The 24,482-nt window shown below is 39.0% G+C and overlaps 1 protein-coding gene across 1 annotated transcript in view; it reads left to right on the plus strand.

The window, feature by feature from the left end:
- The first annotated feature begins 1,434 nt into the window (after positions 1-1,434).
- LOC125767674 (translation initiation factor IF-2-like) overlaps positions 1,435-24,482 on the plus strand; it is a 65,747-nt gene continuing 42,699 nt past the window's right edge. Inside the window, exons 1-2 of the mRNA XM_049434500.1 lie at positions 1,435-1,580; positions 2,491-2,569. The gene's annotated coding sequence lies outside the window, so the exon portion shown is untranslated. The remainder of the gene's footprint in view (positions 1,581-2,490; positions 2,570-24,482) is intronic.

The following is a 24,482-nucleotide window of genomic DNA, read 5'->3' on the forward strand; positions in this document are numbered from 1 at the left end:
ATGGCCAACCCCATTTATATGCTCCACCCTCACCACCCCGCCCAACGAGAGTATCGAAGTTCAAAAAACAAGACAAACATTCTGCGAACAACGAACATAATGTGGAGAGCAAACTTTTATTAATGATAACTCCCCCATTCGTCATTAATGGACCCGAATTGAATAAATATCATTCCGAGAAACTATCAGCGGCACGCAAAAGTTTTCCCTTCCACTGTTCCACTTACCCCGGGTGTCAACGCTACCACTCCGTCAAACGGGGCATCGAAAACTGATCACCCAAAGCACATTTACTTACATTCACTTCATTCATGGTAGGAGGCAAAATTTTGCCTTTGGTCCTCCCCTATCAGATGGAAAAGCACTTTTCTGGGGGAAAAAATCATGGAAAATGCGGTCAAAGCCGACGTGAATGAATTTAAGAAATCGTCAGAGGAAAAAAGAACATATCCGATATCCTTGTCTGCTTTTTTTTCTTTTTTCCCACTAGCTTTTTTCATACGGGCTGCATCCTTTCGCGTGTGGTCGCGTTCGCCCAACATTCCCTATGGTAGCTTACGCCAAAAACTTTGATACTTCATTTACATCATTAGAGTGAATGTTTGGTGCGCTGTTCGTCTCACGCGGCTAGAACGTTTTACCCATTTTGCGTACGAAACTCGTGTTCGGTAAAGATGAAGATCGTGAACCATAGTCAGGATGCAAACCATTTCACCCGTAGAGAGACGGTTGACGTGAACAATGGGAAGGGGATGAAAAATCGACTCTGTCCGCTTCACCAATCAATCATCTCAAGATGCGTTGCGAGAGGGCTTCTTCTGGCCGATATGAAGCTACTTAAAGTGCCGTCGTTAGCGTTTCGGTCTCCGGCCACGAGAGTTTGCTGCTTCCTCCGCGTCTAAAGCTCTTTGCCGACTCGTATGCCGGCATTTTGCACGCACTGAAGAGAGCCAAACGGTGAGAGAATCATGCAACCGGTTCGGCAAACATGAGGTCGGTTCCGTTCGGTTGTTGCTGAGAAATACGAATCAACCACACAGTGGGCAAAATGTCAAAAAAAATTGATTTCCTATTACTAAGAGCTGAAACAGTGTGATATTGTTTGTTAATTAAATTTAAATTAAAGCAAATGGTTTAAAAATGTTCGAAGTTTATTTATTTGTTAAACCACTTAAGTATTTCTTATAATAAACGCACAAAAAATCGCTACTGTCATTAAAATACATAATTTTTCATTTTCTTTTTTTATTTACCTACATTTCCATCGCATTTTTTGTAAAATTTCATTTGCTCTGTTTCTCCATTCCAATGTGCGCACAAAAAAACCTTTTTATTTTCTGCGCCTACTACGGTTCGAGCACGGTGTGTATATTCAACCAATTTCACAACCGAACACGAACGCATCAACGGGTGCCGAAACGCGTCGCTAGTGGTTACACTAGTAGTACATCTTTGCGCGTTGTCCCACTCGGGAGTGTTTGTGAAGTGTGCGTTTCTTTTTCATCGTTCGCGTTCAACCGCGTTTCGTTGAACGGTGTGGCAACGCTTTCTGGCGTTTATTACCGAATAGCGGGAGAAAGGTGCGTTTTTAGGTCGCGCTAATTAGCGCCTCTCGATACAAATACAACCTGTAAACATCACCATTTGTCCGGTACTCACAGTGAGCCGAGCAAGAAACGCGACAAACCCAACAGCTTGCTTTGGTTGTGTGTGGCAGCAAAAAAAAATATTGTCTCCATTTTTATAGTTAGTACTTTCGGTGACTTCTACGGAAGGATTCGAGGGCCAGATATGACACAAATGTCGAGGCCACACACACTCGAACCGTCCTTGATTGTTTCGTCGACTTCCTACCGACGGTGAAGGGAGGAAACCGCGTACACCGGAAAGAAGCTTCACGCTTCCGGTAACTGTGGAGCGAAATAATAATTGTATTCGTATGTGTGCGTGTGTGTGTTTGTGGGAGGATTGAATTCTCTACGACGGTGTGTGGCTCGTTAGGGCAAAACTTTCGCATTTGCTATACCACCGGTCACGGCTTTTTGATTTATTTATCATGTGTATGTGTGTGGTAGATGTGCGTGCGTGTATATCCGGGATTCCAATGAAGTGTGTGCGTGCGTGATCGTGAGAATAGGCCTTTATTTGCAATGCATTGTGCTCGAACACAATGGGGAGTTGTTGTGGATATATATGCGTCATTGTTTGTGTGTGTGTGATTGTTTCGAATTTAGTTCCCGACACCACGTGTAAATAAATAACAAGCCGTGAAAAAGCCATGAAAGCTCACCAACAACAACAGGATGCAGTTGGCTTACACGCTGGTGGCGCTACGTAGAGAAAGAAATTACAAACAAGGAATACGCGGATACGACGAAACGTTGGAAATACAATCAGACGCACACATTTGTGACAATTGCGAGGAATCAAAGGAGTAACGATTGTGATTTTTTTTGTTCATTTTGTTCCCTTTTTTGGTTTTTGTTGCAGCTGTGTCGGAGGGCAGCATCAGTGCAGTGTTTACAGGAAAAAACAAACAGCAAAAATAAAGAGAAACAAAAGTTTAAAGGTAAGTAAAGTTTTAACAAATGTGGTAAACAAAGGGTTTTTTTTATTTCTGCTTTGTTTTTCATTTATTTATTTTTTAAAGAGGAATTCGATAGTTTTTCAAGCTTTTTCAATTTTCTTTTCAAACTTTTATTTCATCCTTATTCGTTATATTCTTTACCTATTAACTGAAATTGTTGTATAAATTTAAACAAATGTTTTCAAATCCATTCCCTATGGCAAATGCTTTCTTTCGATACCGACTGTATTGAAAAATCCGCATTCTCTCACACGTGGAAATGTTCTGTTTTTTAGTGTTCTCACCATTCCATTTGCCACTCGGTTTCGTATCTGTTTTGCTCGTCGCTTTCGCCCTTAATGTGAGTTTGATTTGCATTCTTTCGCAACGGGAAAGTACACAAACACATCCTGTCAACGTTGTTCTACCTTTTTGCTACGCTTATCTAACTCACACCTGCCACGGTTCTGTGCGCCTTCTGGGATGTTGTGAAACATGGACAAGAGGAGCAAAAAAAGAAGAAAAAAAATACCACATAGTAATAAATCGCATTCCATCCTATCAGTTGGTCGGTAAATCGAGAATGTCATAGAACGTACCGTCGGCCCATAATTGTCTTCTGTTGTTCCGTGGTAGGAAACGTAAAGGTGCCCGAGGTTATCAACGACGGCGTAAGCACACAAACACAGTCTCCACGATCCGCGTCTGCCTGCTGGAAGACGGCCAGTAGCCGCTACGCACATTATTGAATGTCGATCGGTCTTTTGATCATGCACGGCGTAATCATCACAGCCGAGATGCTGATAGTTTGGCTCTTCTAACCCTTGAGTGCAGTGGTAATTATGTTTGTAGTATCAAAAAGAGGTTTTGAAATGAAATTTCATATTCTAAATTATCTGAAATCATTTCCAATAACTTCAGCAGCATTCAAATAATTATTATCAAAGGCGAATCAAAGCAAAATAATTATAAATAGAAATATAAATATATGAATGTTATGATATAACAAGATAGTTTTTTGAAATATTGATTGTTAAAGGACAAGGAAGAAGTATCTTGTGAAAATTGTACTACTTCAGCATTTTGAGGTTGACAATACGTCCGAAGCCGTAATCATTAATTATAAAATAAAAAAAAAAGTCATATTGGTAAATATTATCAATTCAGGTAAATATTACTAGTATTTTTTATTTTAAAAATTTGAAAACATTCAATTCCTACCGCACTTCCTCACTTTACCTTAAGTAATTGAACTTATTTTTATTTTATGATTTATTCATTATCATATAACAGCTTTTCCTTTGGCCAGGCCGTTCTACCTGAATAAAAAAACGGCTTTTCCTTATTTTATCTAGAAATTCTACTAACTATCAATTTAATTAGAGTTGTATTTATCTCAAACTCTCTCCTATGTGTTTTCTCTATATCGCTCTTGGTCAATGTTCTATTAGGAAAATACGATTTGCTCTCATTTGCAAGTAATAAACGGTGTAGTAGTTTGAAGCTATCCTTGCAATAAATATCACATCTTTTTCATCCATAAAACTCGTACGATCAGCCAAAACATTCAAGGGTTGATTGGTGTATGCGAGATTTGTGCATTACTGCTGCTTTTAGCCGCGAGCTTCCATTCGCACTGTTCCGCCACTGTGTTTGTGTGTGTGTGTGTGTGTGTGTGTTTTGAGTGTCGGCGATGGAGATGGAGTTTTATGTTTTTTTTTTGGTTTGACGTTGTCTCTCGCCTTCTTTATTCCATCTATTCCATTTACGGCCTGATGCGTTCGTACTGCTCCGTAACCTTCCATTGCCCTCAATGCCTTTCAGCCTAATGCTCCTCCATAAGGCGCCCGCACGCCATTAAATCCAAATCGACGATCGACGTAAAAGCCATCCCTCTGTCATGCCACCCTTTATACCTTTTTCCACCCTATTTCGGTTCGAATCGCATAGAAGAAGCAAAAAAAAACTCACACACAGTCCACCGTAGATGGAGAGGGTCGATTTTGGGAGTGCGCAAAAATGGTTTGCTGTGTTTGTTTGGGTGTGTTGTTTGTATCCATCATCGGTTGGAGTCATCGTAGCCGCTGTCTGGGGGCACCAACACGGATGCCGGCGTCCATGGTCATCGGTATCGAGCGTATATCGTGGTATGCGTTAGTCCGGATCACGTTCGCAAGGTCCCACGCGTTGCACGAACCGTGCAAAACCGAACAAACTGTCAAAAAGTGATTATCCGTGGAAACTTTAAAACAAAACAACAAGAATACCTCACAACGAAAGCAATTGTATGGAAAAGTTATTGCAAACAAGATTAGCAGCACAGGCTGTGGTTATGAATCATTCAAAAATGGTGCATTGCAAATGGTGGCTAGTTTACGTCACTTCATAGATCATGATCGAACACTGAGGAGAGCTTCGGATGAGGTGATTTTTTGCGACTTATTTTGGTCCCATTGTAATGCCTGCAATTAATTGTCCAATATGTCTTCTATTGGTCGCAGGATTAGAAGAAATAAATACTGGAATCAAGCTGTTTTTTAAATATGCCTATGTTTATTTGTTTATAAATACCATTATAATTTATAGAAAAAGAATGTATTTTTCACACTGTTTTATTTCTATATAAAACTTTTTGTCACAATTAATGAATCAATATTGTATCTGACAGTAACATATAAACTGCTTTCAACGTAATATTTTAATTTATTTGTCCATCATACAAATTAACGGATTATAGGCTTAAATAAGTAATCAGCAAAAGGTTCGCTGGGTGTGTGCTGCGGCGTAGGTAACCTCAAAATTAACACCATGAACTAGGGTTATATGTATTATGCTGTATGTTTACGGTCCCACCGTACGTTAAACGTATTCCCCCATCTACTCTGTCGACATCATAATTTCATTGCGATCGTATGAAAAAGTGTTTTCTCCACTTTGCCTTACTTCCCGCACGCTTGCATACAAAACCGGATTATAAACGTGCCACGTGTTTCTAATTCGATTAGTTCTTATGTGGGCTACAGTGCACAAAGTATAAACAGTCCCACGAGATGCGAAAGGAGGAGACGGAAAGGAATGGGGGCAAAAAGTTGATCACTCATAAACGGGAGCAGATGAAAATGATGATGCAGCGAGAGTAAAATTAGATCGGCCTGCCGCTGCTGTAGCAGAAGTTGGCTAATAGTGTGGTGATTGTTTATGTGAATGCGACAGTACATGAATTTGATGCTTGTGCTGTTTAATAATCGATAGGTAGGCAGTAAATATATCGTATGATTTTAATTTAAATATTATGTTCATCTTCTCTACGGTTTTGGGTTGTTTTACGAGGTATGAAGTGTTTACAAAGGAAAGCCGAATATTCGAAATCGATATAATTTTATTCTGAGTCGATGAGCGAAAAACACAGAAAATTAGTACAACTGCCTTTGTTGAAGATGTATTAGTACAAAATTTTGCCTTATGCTTTGTGGTTTATAGTAAAATTGTATAATTTTTATTTATATTTAAGCTTAACAACTAATACTGAATTCTTCAATGCTGTCATCGATGATGTAAATCGTCTTTAGAACTGTCATTTTCGATTAGCCCGGATAATCCGACAGTCAATTAAAAACGTACTCAAGGTACTAAGATAACTATAAAATTATCACTTTTTGTACAATTTAATTGTATAATGCTTCTAAAACTATTCGACAGTCCAACAATGCTCGCCATTCAAAATCTTTTCATCTAACAACAATTTCATCTTCACTTTATCTAACGCTTTCGTTTATTCAGCTCATTTTTTTCTCGAGAGGGTAACCAAAACTAAACGGTCCACATAAAGCAACATTCGGTAGAAACCTCTTTCATGGTATACCAGAAAACACCTGCTTCCGAGTGGTGCAAGAAACCGTAGCAAGATTCCTCACTCAAAGTGTTTCCCATTGCCCCGATCCGTTCCCAGTATGTTATGCATGCATATTTGATGCACCTTTTTATGAGCAACAACAGCAGCAGAACGAAACCACGTTCCAGTGGCAGATTCTCGTCTTGTGACGGGTTTTGCAAAAGCACCCGCCGGGAGAAGGAAACGTTTTCGGTGCGTCCTTTGGCAGTAAAGAGGAAGAAGTGGTGTGTGTTTTTGTGTGCTGTGTGCATCAGTGAGCTGTTTTGGCGATGGGTGGTTGCTTAAGTGCATTATGCAGGTGTTTAAATGTTTATATTTGTCGAGTGGTATGATCACAGTGAGCGTTCCTTTTTGGGGGGCAAAACCTCGCTGTTTGCTGTGAGTGCTTTATAACGTTTATCCCACTAGAGAGCTTGGGGTTGTTTGGGGTGGTTAACCAACTCGTCCGGTGTGCTATACTATGTTTGAACAGTCCTAATGTTTACAGTCAATTAAATAATCTTCTGCGAATCAGAACCGCTCATCTTTTACAGAGATGTTGTTATTTACTGTGCCTCGTACAACATTTGTTCACACGTTCGTTGAGGGAACTCAACGTCAGTTTTGATTAATTTTGCGCCTTTATTGTTTAACATTCAAACAATTCCAACATACCTGAGACGTTCGATCACCATTCGGTTGCATTCAACTCATGGCTCATTATAACCGTGGCTGGAGGAATGTCTCGAGGGCGTGATGTTGGTTGCAGTTTACAACTATGGAAATTAATTGCACTCGTCGCAGTCAACCCACCATCTCGTGCCTCACGTGGCTTCGTGTGTAGGTCATTATGTGATGACGCCTTGGTAATAATTCAGTCCGTCGTCAAGGCTGATGGAGTCATTCAACCGACTCAGCTCGTGCTAATTGTGCGCTAAACGTTTTGTGAATGCTAAGTTTGTTGTGTAGCGAATATCACGATTCGAATGAGTTCGTAGATAAACAGCTGTTTTGATAATGCTTTGCATTGGTTTTTTTAATGTTTTCTATTTTTTACAAAACGAGTCACAATAAGGGATATTTATTTGCAATATTTCTTACTGTTCTCGCTATTCACTTTCAAAATTTAAATATCATTTGAGCTTGTAGACTTTTCAAAAAATAATTCTTTCATTCGTCCGACATTCGTTACTCCGTTTAGAAGCGTCGCCCATCTACGCGTCGAATGAATTCTGGTTTGTGATGATGTGATGTGAATTTGCTCGGTCGAAAGTGACACATGAACGTCTAAAAATAAAAACAGTGCCACATGTCTTGATGTTATTTTCCTCTCGCTAATATTCGTTTGAATCGCAGCCAAAGATGTTGTCGGTCGTTTCCCCATGAAGGACAAACCAAGCGTGCAAATAATTAATACAAATACTGCGTCAATGTTTTTTATTTTCATTTTTCTTAAATCCTGAAATGAGCAGATGTTTGAACTTCAAATTTTTTATTCCTTTCTCTTGCCTGTGTTGTTTTCTACTTTACGATAAGCAAACATTGAATGTCAGACTGCCAAATTTCACTGTAAAAGGCAACGTGTTTGCGCCTCAGGAGACATATTGATTTTTCTCTACGATATGTGTAATTTTTGGTTTTATTTTTGTTTTCATCCGGAAATTCTACTCCAATCATTTTGCTTTCGCTTCAGGGTCGTCCATAGAGTCGGGTCGATGTCCGAATGGTTGGCTTTTTGGATCGTGTTCCGGTGTACTTTTTGGCAAAGGTGTACAAAAATAAAAGTCATTTATGTCTAAAGAGCGGGAATAAAAACATGCAAAACTGAAGCTTCCCCTTGCAAGAGACCCAATCGATAAGCGAAGAGAATGTTATTTTTTGCTTCGAATGTCGTCTTGTAATTACATTCGCCAAAAACCCATTTCTGAATGGCTGCTATCACGGTGTCATGTGTGTGTGTATGTATATCAGCAATTGTTGTTGACAGCTGTCATTACCGCCACGGAGCTTTGATGGAGATGGGCTCCATTTGTCTTAATCCCTGTCTAATCACATTGGTTCTCCCGTTTTTGCTGCGTAGATTTACACAAGATCGGTTTGCAGGTTCCGAGTATTCCGAGATGTTATTTATTCGAAGCGATTAGCTTCTCACTCTCTTTCTGATCTCTGGGGTTTTGTTTGCACTTAGTGTTCTGTTTTCTACTGGGATTGGCTCGAACTGATTTAGCTTATCAATTGTTTACATTAAAGATGATCGTTCCATGATTGTGTAACCTTGGAACATTGCTTGATTACTATTTTATACAGTTTATGAAGCTGATGAAAGATTTAATAGGAACATTTACTTACAAACAAGAAGATCAAACTTTCCCAAGCGTAGAGCATATTTCCATTCAACAAGAAGTTCTTGATTTTTATTTAGCAACAGCATTCCCGCTCGATCAAGGCGTTACATACTACTGCTTATGTTTATCTCAAGTTGCTTAAGTGTCGTTAAGTTGTTTTCTTTCTAACCGGACGCAGCTGAAACCGGTGACACATGAATCATATTTATTATAAAGCGCCAACCAAAATAACTGGCACTTTATCCTCTTGCGCCATGGTAATCTCCAGTAAGGCCTGACTGAAACCGTCCTCCCCCATGTCTGCTTGAAATCTGTCAAACAAAATGTAGCGAGATGCTTTAAATTATGAAATGTACTATAAACACGAGTGAAATATGGTGCAGATTGTTTTTTTTCTCTCTTAATATATCGTTCCCCTTTTTCTGTGCACGGTTTCGCTTCATATTCACTGGGTAAAACAATTTTCCATCCATACATCTATGTTCTATAGGAAATTTTTGCACCATATCAACACCGAAAGGTTGTTATTAAATTCAAAATACCTCCACAGTGAGTCATTCATCATCCATTTAATTTATGACACATATCATGGCATTACGATCTATAATGAAGCTTCTCTCATACTGCTCGTACAATTCACCTGGCAAACGTTGAAGCTTGTAGAATCATCATTATTTTCACTTCCCTATTTCCTCTGACTAACGTCGGTTGAAGCTATGAGTGACACAATCGAATGTTGAACAGGAGGAAGTTAGCTCAATTACAAGACCAATCATTTCCCGCTACCATCATTATGAATGGCAAGCAAACGTTCATTTTGAATGTTTCATTTTATTTATTTTTGTCCTTCAGATGACATTCAACCTTCAGCGGATGTTCGATAATTTATTTTATATTATTTAACAAAACTTGGGATTATTCTTTTACATATATTTGTATCAAACCGTGTTGTATGAAGTTGTTGTTTTGATTACAAAAAGTGAACCTTGATGATTATTGAATCGTAACAAATTTGATTGACTTCCAATATAGAGTTTATGATTTTAACAATATCATTATATTCCTTCTCATAACTAAAAGAAAACACTATAAAAAACACTTGAAATATCGAACTAATCTTTTTCTTTGTTATAGTTTGTTAAATTTAGGCGGTACATATCTCGTTAGTTATTGGATTGTTTTTCTATATACTAATATACCAATCTCTAGTTAAAAATATGTTCAACACTTCTGGTTTTAAACGATTAAATAAATGTTCGGCTTAACAAATGACTTATGCTTAGTTTTGCTAATTTCGATTGTATTGTTTGCTTTATAATTAAAATATTTGAATAAGAGATAAAAATTTAAGTTAAAATTGTGTTGTGAATTATATGTTCAACTGAAAACTAAATTTTTTTAAATAATCTGTTCCTCAGAACATAACTGTTTTTATTAATACAAGTTTTTTTATTTTTTAGCAAAAATTGTAGTTTTTTTCCACCAGCTAGATAAATTACAAAGTGTCATTTTCACTTAATACCAAACCCCAAATAACAAACCATCAAACATATCGCTTACCTCATCGAGCAACGTATCCCGCATCAAGATTGACACACTTCCCTGCACGATTTGTTTGATGTCTCTTTGTGTCAGTTCGACGATCGGAATGAGAAATAAACTTCAAACACAACCAGCCACAAAAAAGTTGTCCTTGTGTTACAAATAATTCATGTCATGCCTGGTACAAAAGGTGACCAGGAAAGGCACACCAGACCAGAATCCTGGTGGGAAAAACTTTTCCCGTACAATTTCCCGTACATTTACGCAGCTCCGGCACTCCACAGAACGAGAACAACGAAAGATAAAAAAATAAAACAACAACAAAGTCAAACAAACGCATGCCCTTGTTCATTTTGAGGTTTGGCTAAGGTTAAGCTAACAAATCGTTCTGTTCAGTTTCCGCCCTTACCACACGCTCTGTTTACATGAGACGAATCTCCGGGGTGGCCAGAAGAGTTTTGTTTTTTCTTCAGCTCTACCCATAGAGCATGGTGAAGCATGGTGAAAAAATGAATCATGCAGAAAATGCTTCTCACTTGAGAGGCAACGTTCAAGAAGCACTCACCAATGCGGTGTGAAAGTGTACATAATTCTTCCTACTGGACAAACACGTACATCGGGACCAGTGCTTGGCTAGGAAAATCGGAGTAAAGACATCGTATTTAGAAGAAGAAAAAAAAATCTCACATACACAAATGCGAACTGGGAACGAAACGCTAGATCCCAAACTGTCTGGTCCGCACGCAGCTGTGGTGAGCGCCACCACAAACAATCAAACAGAACTAATAATGTAAACATTCCATCATTTGGAACGAACGATTCTCCTCCACCCGGTGTTGCTCTGCATACCTTTCTTCTTCAACTTAACCGAATAAGCAAACAGCACCATTGGGTGGTCCTTCCTGACTGTCAGCAAGCACTGCTTTTCAAAACCCATCCATGCACTCTACAAAAACCGAAACAAACCGCTCTGTCCGTACGTAAAAACACCGTTGTGCCGTTCGGGGGACGAGCCAAATGAAGAAGATCAACGTTAATTAATGGCAATTGTCGGTTGACATGCGTCACGCGCAAACATTAGTGGGTGTATGTGTGGCTTTTTTTAGCTTTATTTCCTTACAAGCAGCATGTCACTTTACCAGCGAATCCGTGGTGTGGAGTGCCTTCCCACAACAATGTTCTCGTACACGATGGTTTAGAAGGCAACAGTTTGTCACTTGATAAGCACTGTGGTGGGAGTTTTTTTGCTGCTTCTTTTTATTTTTTTGGACACTTTTTTGTTATAGTGAATGCATAAAATAATGTCACCGTGTAACAGGATCGTGATCCTATGTTTTTTTCGTGTTCCTCCTGCTAAAAGCAAGGTTAGGTAGCACAGTAACTCTCGACTGGACATTGGTTGATTTTTCTCGAAGCACACTACCAAAACCAGTTCATGTTTTATTCAGTGTGACCGTTGATGTGGTGGCGGCGTGTAGATGCTTCATTTCCAACACAACACGATGTGTTCCTTTTTATTTACGGCACCGATGGCGTCCAGCGAAACACATTCCATGGTATAATGTTGATGTTAGTTGTTAAATTTAGCCTTGATTTACTCTCGTTCCGTGTGGATTTAACCTCCCGCCGTTGTTTAGGGTTTTCTTTCCTTTTCCTACAAAGGCTTTGCAGCTTTTTTAGACTCCGACACTTCCAGGGATGTTCACTCTACGTTTCCTCTACCCTAGTGGGATTTGGGTAGAATGAAATGAATATCCTGACGCAACGCATTCATCGCGCGATGCGAAAAATGTCCAACCCTCCGAACTGCGGAAGATACCACAATGATTTGAAACGTTGCGCCATATTAACGGACCCCCATCCCCCCACCATATCCCGAGCGTGCATTATTTAGTGATGCGGGATGGTATCGTACGGGAATAAAAGCCCACTAAAGGTGGCTCATAATTTCCCTGCGACAACAAACATCAACGAACCAACGAACCCGTACCCCAAGCAGGTGACCCACCAAAAACCGGAATTGCAAAACACAACTTTCGCCTTTTGGGTGGAAAATTATTTTGGGGGTTGAGAAAGGAAGCAAACCGTGTAAAAGATATCCGGAAGTTTATGAAATCATTTCCCTTCGGGGGTCGATGCTATCGGTGATGGCGTAAAGTGATTCATTAATCTTTTCACACCATTATCAAGAGCGCTCTCATAATCGTGCGTTTCATTATTGGCACCTACGAGCGGGAGAGTTTTTGGGGGGGAGGTTTGTTGTTTTGTTGATCATTTAATCCGTTTTTACCCCTTTCGCTTCGGAGAGTGAAATGCTGCAGGTAGAATACTTTTGATTTTGTACCGCAAGTTAAAAAAAAAGAGAAGAAAAAAATTAATTGAAACCACCATTGAGCGGTTTGGGTTGAATGAGCAATTCCAATATGCTCATAGTTGTAGCCTTGAACGTGTTGCTTTCCAATTTCTACCATCAAATCGGAATGCTTGATGAATGATGAGCAATTTATAATAAATTTTTATTTTTAAAGGTGACGAAATGTAATTCAGCATCGAAATTCCTTAGCAACTGATGTTCTAAAAATATACCTTCTAAAGCTGAGGGAAAAAAAATATTTAATTTTAAGTGGAAAATAAATAAAATATTTTATTTTTCATAATTAATTCATTCTAACTCATTACAACGGAAAGTAATTTAAAAATACCTCACATTTAATCAAACTAATCTTTCAGCAATTCGATTAGTTTGATTCAACGGATCAACATAAATGATTCGTTTCACAACCTATCTTACGCACTTGGGGTTGTGTATCAATTGTGTTTTGCAACCAAACCCTTGATTTTTCGACTAACCTCAATTTAATCCCATTTGCACCCGAAATCAATATACAGCTCCACAAAACTAAACTACAGTAGAACGTCGATTATCCGGCGGGCGGATGAACCGTGCGCCGAAAATTGACAGCTGTTCAACCGTGGTGAACATTTGTACTGATTTCAGGTTAGTTAAACGTTATGAAATTTGTGACCAAACGGTATATTTGAAATATTTTTATTTTACATACATTCTAAATAATACGACAATACGGCAAAAGCCGTAATCATGTAATAAAATAATACATTCTAAATAAAATTATAACTGTTATTTGATAATAATTTGTTTGGTGCGGAATCATTTTTGGTATCAACAGTATGTAGTAGTACTGTGCGAAGAGCCATTTTATTATTGGATAACCTCAGTCACATCCAGCAGAATCAGTTTTGAACACAGATGCCATGTTTTTGGCCAAATTTTTTCCACCAAATGTAACTAGCATAATCCAACCAATGGACCAGGAAGTAATACTAATGTATTACTAGTACTAAAATGTAAGTTTACTTAAACGACTGTACCGGTCCAGTATCTTAAATATGTTTTTGGAACAGGTGTAGAAGTGTAGAATTTTTGGAAAAAAATAAGTGGTATAGTGTAGTATATAGATAGTATATGTATAGGACTATAGATAGGATATAGACTATAGGACTACTATCCGTGGAAATCGATTAACCGGTATCAGTCCGGTCCCGAGCACCCCGGATAATTGATGTTCTACAGTAAATGTGAAAAGTACGTCAAAATTTTCAAAGTTCATCCTTTGCTACACGTGTGTACGTCACTCTCCCTTTTGGGGGTGAAGTTTTTTTTCCAACGGGAATGTACGGGAGGTCTCACCAGTTTTATTGGTGCCACATTTACGTTACCACGCAGCGGAACGATGTGTGAGATACATTTTTCATGGTGGCCACTAATAAAAGATCATCTCGTGCCGTGTTCCGGTCCAAGGGCCGCAAAGATTTGTGGTGGTGAATGGAAACCAAAAAAAGCAAACAGCAAGACGGCATGATGATGACGATCGTTATACGTTTGCGTTTTGCGTACCAAGACGTCACCGTTTTGAGTGGGAAGACTAAAGAAAAGGTTAAACCAGCAATGGTAGCAATGAATTTTCTCCAGCGTAACGCATCTGCCTTAGAGCCGATGGTTTATCTTTCTTTTACATTTCAGGGCTGGACTGGGGTTTGTGTAAAAATAAGACACCATCAGCAAACAAAACAAAAAATGGCAAACATTCCTAACACAAAATCAGCATCGTAATAATGCATATTTGGTTTTGTTATTACGCATTCCACGCGTTGCTGTTTTTCACGCAACAAACTGTTTTCCATACGCTCGCCGTATGGACGTGAATTTGAACATTCACACGAGCAGCAGGATGCTCGGTTAAAAGGGTCCGTATGGTTGTAATTTTTTCTTCCCTTCTTTATTTTATCTCGCACCACATCCGTATCCTTCCAAGGAAAAAGCGATCTCGGCCAAGGATCGGTATGGGGCCGTGGAAATTATGTGCGCCACTCCTAAATTTACAGCGCAAACATGCAAATAAAGATGGATCGCAGTCGACATTACGTGCACAGCCACATAAACACTAGAACAGAAGGCCAGACCCGAGTGCGAACGATGCGAAAGTCACAGCGCCCTTCCGAGTTGTTCCGCTTTGACGACAGCGCCAAACAGCGATGAATGCGTAGGAAATTATTCCACGGATCATGTGGTCCCTATGGTGGCGCTGTGGAAGAAAACGGAAACCGGCACGACCGGGACAGATCCGTACCACTTTATTGCGGTGAATTGCCGAGGTTATGGGAGCCCGGGTTCTGTTGCGTTTGTGATCGTGCATGGCTGTGTGTGATAGCGTGGTGGTACAATAATCGTAAATACTGTAAAATTGGTTGAATGTTTCAAAATCCTTCTGCACGCTCGTGCGTAATTGTCAATTTTATGCTGTGGTGGCGCACAACAATGTTTGCCACCGTTACTTTATGTCGCTAACGAGACTGTTGGCTGCTTCATGCTGAATTGGAAGATTGATTTAAGACCACATTACAGCTTTTACTGACGGAGATGTAACGCATGAGCGAAATAAATGTGTTTGAGGTATTTTATTCACCTCAATTTTGATTTTTTTTTCCTAATCGAATGATTTGCAATTGATTCCTTACATTATAGTGAATGTATTTCCATTTACAGTAAATTTTTAAATGAATTTTCAAATGAAATGTTTCAAATGAAATTTTTATTTTAACATTTCAAAGTAGTAAATCATATTTTAATTTTTTTTTAATTTTAAAAGTTTTATTTCAAATGAAATTTTTGAAATGAAATGAAACATTTTAAAATAATATACCATATTTTAAATGCTACATCATATCTAAATCCAGTAGTAGTGCGTCACAATTTTAAATTTATTTTATTATGATGAACTTTTGGGTGGGCATTATTTACGCTTTCGATCCAACTATTTACTAATGTCATCGTGTAATTTTTTTTTTCTTCCTCTTTTTATTAGGTAAGTGTGAGCAATACTCAAAGCTGCGTCCATCCAGCTGACACCAGTAGAAGAATGATTCGTTTGCTGGCCACAACCGCTGTCACTTGCAGCACCCGTCACGTATAAATAAATTGTACCATCTTCCTTCAAACTGTCACTCAACATTAGGGAGTGGCATGATTCAGATTGGAATTTGCGACTTCATCACAGCACCACGGTTCCATATCGTAGCGTAATAAGTTTGCCACGGCAACCGAGTGTGCGCTACCAGGCGTCCCCATCGCGGAGGATACAATCGTGCGACACCAGGCGTCTCCATCAAAGCCACACGAATTTTCCCAATGGCATTGCGCACTCAATTCTCTCCCTTTCTGGTCCGCGATAGCTTCAACGATTGGAATGTGTGCATCGCCTTTCAGGCCCCCAAATTTCGAAGTCAATTTTTGCTCCAAATCGTAACGAACACGCCGAAACGCTTCTTCACACTAACGAACGTTATCGGTTGTACCGGTTCCGTGACCGTACGCAGCGAGCTTGCAGCTTGTCGTTATTTTCTCATAATTTCATTTATTCAAATTGCCGTCTAAATCTTTGCTCTACATTGCACGGAAATTTGCGGCGTTGCTCAACAGATTTAGCTTCACATGCATGGAGGAGGGTTGTTGTGAGTTTTGTTATTACGCTTCCCGAAAACGTTCTTCGCCTCGCCCGGAGAGGATGGCTTGTGTTGTGGGCGGTTACGTTGTGCTTGACTTTAAATTTAAACGAATCGCCCGTAATCTTCGGCCCAGTTTGCGCCCATGTTCACGTGTAAGCGAATCACGCCCAATGTCGTACCCCGAGACTCGTGTGCATAAATTGATAAATATGAAAATGAGCTTAAAAATGAGCGTAGCTTGTGGTAAGGCAAGGGAGTGTTTAAGCTGCCGGTTAAACCAATGTCGGGCAAAAACTTCTTACTGATGATAGTTCTCTCGTAACGTTCTATTTCGCCAGATCGTCCATCATCATCTGTATAATCTTCTCAATTGACATTGGCCGTTTTCGTTACGATGTAAGGGAAGGAAGGTTCCCTTGTTTAAGCATTAAATTTATAGCATGACTTTCAGGCTCAGTTTTACATAACATTTGCTTCATCACATTTCCAAATAGTTTGTTTTTATAAAAATTGTATAACCTATAAAATTTTAAATTTCAATAACATCTTTAAACTTTCTTCAAAATGTTCATATTTTAAACACACCATGGGGTATGTGCACATTATAAAAATCTATTTATTAATGTACGAAAAAATAGTTTGATAATGTTTTAGATTTCCCAAACGGTCTCGACACAACAGACGTCCCAACGTCGGAAATACCATTCAATTTAATGAACACGCACGCACTGATTCTACGCCGGAGCATTCCAACTATACGCAAAGGACACAGCCCGGTAGTACATTCATTAGCAAAATGGACGGATGATCATAAAATTAGCAAAAAGGAATCTCGCATGCACGATAGCAAATCCATTTCATATTTGTCTCCTACGGTTATGGCAGTCGGGTTTCCTTCGTTATTACCGTGTTTAGATTGCAATCTGCCGGATAAATACAAACTAGGTTGGTTATCGTTAGTTTTAAAATGAGCCATAAAAGTTCAACCGTCTAGTTTGGATGAACCACGTTGAATCAAATTGCGCCGAACAAAGTGTGTGTACGGTCGTAAAAGGGTTTGTCGTGATATATTTTTTTATTAGTGCAATTTATATTTTCCTCATATTTCGCACTCGAAAATGGAGTACAATTGCTCATTTCCTTTCGAAACGATTTTTCCCGCACTTATGAAGCGATAAAAGGTATATTTATTGTTATCATAAAGCACACTCTTTTTGTGCCTCGATGTGCCTCCGAAAAGGATTAATTATATTTGTTTATATGTACATCGCCATAATTAAATATTTTGAAGATACCTTCAAGATAAATCGAAAATTTATTCTAATGAAAATCATTTCATCAGATCGGTCTATTAATTAAATAAATCAACTAGCGGAAATCATTCATCATCTGAGCGTTTGCTAGCTTCGGACATGGCTAGTCCAAACTTCACTTGCCAGTTGGCCTCATTTTTCATCGCTCTATTAATTGATGTAATTACGGAACGCGGTTCATCTTGCTGTAACTAAGTTTAAATTCGCCATTGAAACTTTTCGCCACCCACCAGCGACGACGAAACGTTGGCTGTAAATAGATGAAACTTTTTACCCAATATACAGAAAGGAGACAGTGGCTTTCCAACACTTTTCAAATTTCGTACCTTTCGTTCCGTTTGACATGGCGGTAAGGTGATGTCCCCAGCCTTAGCCTAACAACTGCTGCCTAACACGCGGCCGATGAGTTAATTTTGCACGAACGAAACTTTCGAACAAGGTAACCGAAGGCGTTGAAAAGGAATAAGTTTTCACAGCGCAACCCATCGGCAAGGATTAACTTCGCCAAAACAGGAAGGTGCTGAATTTGGTTAACTGAGAGCATCCCTTTTATAAGATACCCGCTGCCTTACTTTGTCTACTCTGTGCCACACTTTGCCGTTGCTATGGGTTTCGGATCAATTTATGACAACGGTGGTAACAAGCCGCGATTTCTCGTTTGTGGTCACCTCAAGCTAGGTTAAACTTTTCGTGGTAAGCTAAAACTGTCGAACGCGATAGAAAACTTTGGTAAAATTTTCTAAAGGTTTTGATGAAATAACAAGAAACGTTGTCTTCATCATACTGCCTCTGTAACTTGGGCGTGATAAAAGAATCTGTGATGGGTTTGACAAGAAATATAATTGATGGGTGAACTCGTCCAAGAATTTATCAAGTAAAATTGATTAATTTTGGTTTTCAAAGAAACTTGTTATTACACAACAAATAACGTTTATTAATTTAAAGTAATAATTTACAAATTGTTCTCTATCTTTTTAGCGTAATGACTTATAAAGGTCATACCGGTCATTTCTGGCTTACACTACTTATTTTTACCAAAAGTTCCTAAGTTGCAAATTATCAATTGTCTATACATTTCAAAATAATATGATACCAACTACTTTTAGGCTTTGTTATGAAATTGTTGCAATTATATGTCATATTAAACATGTTGATGCATATTTTTTTCTTTACTTTTAACAAACATTGCACAATTATAATGAAGCAAATATAAATTCATGATTTTAATTCATTTTTTTTAAATAATATTTCATGCAGATGTACGACTTGGCTGTTTTAAGATAATTTAAAAGAAATTTCAACATTGTGAGTGCTTCACTCACACTAGAGGTCACCCGGCGGTGTATGTGATAAACGGCGCCGGTTCCACACGACAGGACCGAGTATCAAATCCCATCCAGACCCCCCCCCAGCAAGAACTGATTATCCATCTACGCGGTCAAAATAAGTCTCGTAAACTAGAAATGGTTGGCATAACCTTGGAGGTCGTTAATCCAAGAGGAGAGAGAGAGCCCTTCACATGCTACAAACACTTATACAAAATGTTAATAAATCTTTTAAATTACACACCACTTTTTTCTAATAATCTCAACAGTTACCAGCACTTGTCAAAACATAATTTAAGCTACACATCGCGAATGTCATGAAGTTTTCCACTCAATCATCACTTTCTTTATTGGCACTTTCGATAAACAACACCCTTTTACGATCGTAATTCACGATCCGTGCAAGGGCACGAAATTTATGATCCATATGGGGCAAAGTTACGCTCCATCACCTCGTTCCCAAACAAGGCGGCCCGAAGTATTCACATAAATAATCGATCGAACGTACCGATGCTTTAAACATTTCATACACGTTTGCATTATTGTTATTCAGCAAGCTTTCATGGTTTTTATTTTAGATAGCTTTAGCTAGAACATGTATCCATCGTTCAGTTGTTTCAATGAAAATGTTGTTATCTAGCCCAATATAACCAACAATAATCTTCATTTAGCATCCTTGTCGAGTCTTTGTGTCTATTCAAAAATGAATCAAATAACACCGAATTCTGGCTTAATTCCTTTTTCTTATCTGATGATGACGGAAACATCAAATAACAACAACCAAGACAATCCCATCGAACACACGCACAAGCGCGTAAGACAGTGCGCGCGAATAACGACCGTACTTGGATGGTTTTAATTCGCTGTCGTAAAAGCGTTCCACTGTTATTACAGTTTCGCCCCGTAACCTGCAACAAACGTATCCTTCGTGTGACCTTAATTTTTGAATGTTAAGCACAAGTACAAGCAAAAGGGGAAAAAAAAAAGTTCCTACACTACTACACGCTACATCCCGCAGGAGGAACGAAGGTGCTTCTGTACCGCCATCAAGATGCGTTGGAATCAAATTAAACTTGACTCGCCTCACCATTACGACGAGTTTTGTACCGTTCGGCAAAACATCTTCTGACCTTCCTGACTCGCTTCATCGCTTGCGGGACCATATTCGTCCCTTACGGTGTACCATTATTGTACCAAACGATAATACGATAGCTCCCTCTGGCGTGATTGCACCGAAGCATCTCACTCTCCATGTGGCCAATCCTTATAATGGGCAGACTTTTCAACCGACTTAGACGATACCGGTGGAAAGTTTGCAAAGCTCCGTCAGCGCGCCTTCATACTTGGAAACTCATAATCGTCTTATCTGCTTTATAGTACTACACCGGCCAGACCGAATCGAGCCATCAGGCTGACGGCATAACGAAGAACACTCGACACGTGTGTTATTATTTTCCATAGCTGAAATAACACTTATAATTAATGCAACATTCTTGTCCGCAATGGCACGCCACCATCGCCGGAATGGGGAAATAGTAGATCGCTAAGCACGTGAAGACTCTCAGACATGCAGACACAAACAAAGAAAACCCGTCCCAACGTAACTGCAACCCACCGGGGGAAATAGATTTGCAAGAAACAATAACAAAGTTGCACTAATAATCAACCGTTTCGTCGGGCAGAATAGTAAATCATTTCCTTTCCCGCACGATACTCGACCAGCGCTAGAATACTAAGTTTTGGTAACAAATATTGGTTCAGTGGAGACCAATGGTGACTTTTCCTACCAATTGAACAGCAATGTGAAGCTTTTTATGTGTTTTTGTTTAAAGCTGCATCTTCTGGAGCAAGTGGCCCGTTGGCTTTACCATAATTTTATTAGGCCAATCGTATGGAACGAATATCAGTTTTTGTCCTTGTTTTTTTCTACATAGTAATAGTTGCTCCTCTACTTTTGGAGCTCTCTTTGGATACTTTGGATGGCGAGGATTTTTTTGTGTCTCCTTCTTAGGTTATAGTTTTCTGACCCCCTGCTGAATACCGAACCCTAATCGAAAGGCGCACAATAAAAGTTGACATTTATGGGTTCATCTTTGTATCGATCTCCGTCCTTCCTTTTCGAACTGGACATTTCTTGCCGGCCAGCTAAATTTGGCTGACCGTACAGAATGCTGGGTGACTACCTCTTTGCCTTTCAATACTGAACAAGCCAAGAAGCGGCCTGTAGTAAATATACCCAAGTTAGCACATGTAATACATGCTTGAGTAAAGGAAGCTTTTTATCAATTGGTTTTATTAACACAATCGCATTCTTTCTTTTCCAAAGTTTGTTAGTAAATATATTTAAATTTATATTGTTTATATAATGAAGCAAAAATAAATGGGAATAAAATTTTAATGTACTTCAATACATTTTAGCCGAAACCATCAGCACCTTCCATCCCGAACAGACCCAAGCATACATCCCGCTTCTCGGCGACCACAAACTCCCTTTCGCATTCACACATTCCCGACTACGTGCGGCCATTTTGGCATAAAATTTTATCGCTTTCGGGAATGTTTCTTGAAAGATATGTGTTTTATGACGGTCGGAATCTTTTACGAAAAACCGAAAAACATCACCCTCCTCTCGTGGGTGAGAGGTTTCTTCAACCGTTGGGAAAAGCGGAAACCGTCGTTCTACTTTTGCGAAACATCCCATCCTCTGCCTAAAGCAGCCTTATTCCGAATGGGATTTAGAAACCAGCTCGACAGTCCTCACGTGTGGCACGAGGCCCAGAGTTGGTTAGTTGTTTATTATTTTTGTTCTGCCATGTGTTTAAAATGCGAAATAAGAACCCTGAAAAAAAAGGATGCTGGAGGGTTAATGTTTTGCCCGAACGATTCGTTAAGCTTCTTCGGAAAAATTCGGAAAGCGCACACCCACGTGTAGTGGAGGGTAGTGCTGTCACGGACAGAAATGCTACCAGTAGCGAAAACCAGCCCAAGACCGGGAACCGGGGCCGGGGTCGTGCCTGCGAGATACTAATTTCGATAAAGAATAGCGTCCCATCGTCGTCAGATCGTTTGTAAAGTTGGACGCAAAGTTTGACAACCGTTGGGTTTGCCGCTGAGTGAAGGGAAACCGGTTGTCTTACGAGGGTTGCAAATTTTACGTGTCCTGTGCTGCTTCGTTTGCTGTGGAACCACTGTCTAGTCAGGTGTAGCCGAGGGTGATGACAGTTAGCGACAGAACATGGAATAGATTGCACACAGAGCCTCTCTCTAGCGACAGGGCTCTAGGAAGCGGGCCAGATACCGTACCGTCTTACCGTAAATCAACTTTTTTTTTCTTTTGTTGCTCTGTTCGGCCTTTTTATGCTTTTTTTTTTGTTCTGCTTCTCTTCACCTAATCAACCTGTCCCATCGGGTTGCGAGTTCATGAGACCACGACAGGTCGCATGCGGCAGAAAATTTATTACATTCCTTCCTGGTATGGGTCAGAGTTTGTGAAGGAGGGCCGGTGCTCTCTTTATAGGCCCTGTAAACTTCCCGAAACTGTAAAACAAGTTTCGATAAACTTCTGTTTATGCGTGTAAACACTGGTGGCTGCTGTTGCGAATGGTACCGAGCTTTTTCGAATCTAGATGGAATTAAAAAAAAATCTTCTTGTTTTTTTTATAAAAAAATAATGTGAGAAATTTCAAATACACGTGACAAAGGTGTACTTGGTGTGCGGTGCATTAATAGTAAAAGTTACACAGGGGTTTGATTTTTAAAGTTACTGTAACATGACTTTGTTTGACTTGAAATTTTAATAAATTTAAAAAATTTTCAAATAAATAAAATAATAAATAAATAAAGAAAGTTTTCAAATTACCAGAAAGTCCGAAATATTTATTGGCAATTTTGATGTGTAATGATGATTATACTACACATATCATAGTATAATAATAAAGCCACTTTGTTTTACAATAAAAATAATAGAAATTATGGATAAAAATTATGCGGTAACCAATCACACAGAATATTTCTTTTTGGTCGTTTGCCTAATAGCATGTGATATAACTATTTGATTGCACAAGGGCTGCAAAACTCGTGCAAAATATCATTTGCTATGAATACTATGACAATATGCTTTACAATAAACCATGCCTGTCCTCCTTGTCATCTGACACGTCTACGATGTCATCTAATTATGTTTACCTGTTTCATATGAAACTACAATAAATGTGGATGACATTTCAATATCATCTGATAAATGCTATAATCACACTAATGCACTTCTAACACACACTATGACAGGTCACTATAAATAATACTCGACTCGAAATAATACTCATCTCCTGATTTGTGAACATTACGGTACTGCTGGCAATTAGTGCTAATTGCCTTCGATTGCCGATTGACCTAACATTTTTCCAATGTCAATCCTCTCTATAGCGTGTTTTTTATTCACAGCATTTTGCAGTTTCATAGGGTCAACTTTTTCAACTTTCATAAAATAATATAAACTTTATTAAACTGTAATTATTATCTTTACAGTTTAATCAATTCGTATCCATAGGTAACGATTGAAAACTGGCAATAAAATTCAATTTATTGATTATTTCGGGCTAAATTGAAAACTTTAACTACCTTAATATTTTTTTACTACTGTTCTCGATACCAAATGTCAACGCTCTTGTCCTGAAAATTTTCGAAAAAGTGTATGTCAACGGGTTAAAAAAAATTGTAGCTTTGTGCTTTTTTTTTGCATAAAAAAATGGAACGCTTCATTGTGCATTCCGAGGTCAAAAAACATTTGTCCCCTTTTTCGATCTTTCAATCTTTATCCTTGTCATTTTTACTTATTTCCTTCCGTCATCATGAAATTGGAAATTTTTCGAGCAATTTTTTTAAAGTTAAAAAATGTGACTATACAGAGAGGACACACACTCACACCAACGACACAGCATACTCACACACAACACATCTTCCGTTTGCTTCATTTTTATGTCCTTTTCGGTCCGTGCGTGGTAGGAAACCACGTAGCATTCGTTAGCCAAATTTGTAGCGGCTTGGTTGATGGATTTTTTCTACATCTTCTAACGAACCGGTTGACAAACACATCAGCCGAATGGGTTCATTTGTTATCGTCCTCGGAAGCTCACACACCAACACGCTACATCCTTTTTTCTTTCTTTCGGTCGATCGATGCCGATGTTACTTTGCCCATCATTGTCGCCCCGGGAACTTTTTGAAGAGTTTTGCACTCCTCCCCTGTTTTCGGTCGGAAGTTCGCGCACTAGTGTCATCATTCTTTTCCGGTTGCTTGGTTTATTTTTTTTTTCTTGCCCTCGTCCATTTTTACCCCCAGCACGTACTGAAGTATTTTATGGTATCGAAAACGACCAACCCAGGAATTCTTTTCCTTTTGCCAGCGGACTAAAAACGGGGACAACTTAAAGGTTGAGATTTTTCTTGTCAAGGGTTGATATTCTTTTTTGTCATTCCGTTCGCTTCTTCTCTTTGTGT

This window comes from Anopheles funestus, chromosome 3RL (assembly GCF_943734845.2).
Source record: "Anopheles funestus chromosome 3RL, idAnoFuneDA-416_04, whole genome shotgun sequence".
Classification (NCBI taxonomy): Eukaryota; Metazoa; Arthropoda; class Insecta; order Diptera; family Culicidae; genus Anopheles; species Anopheles funestus.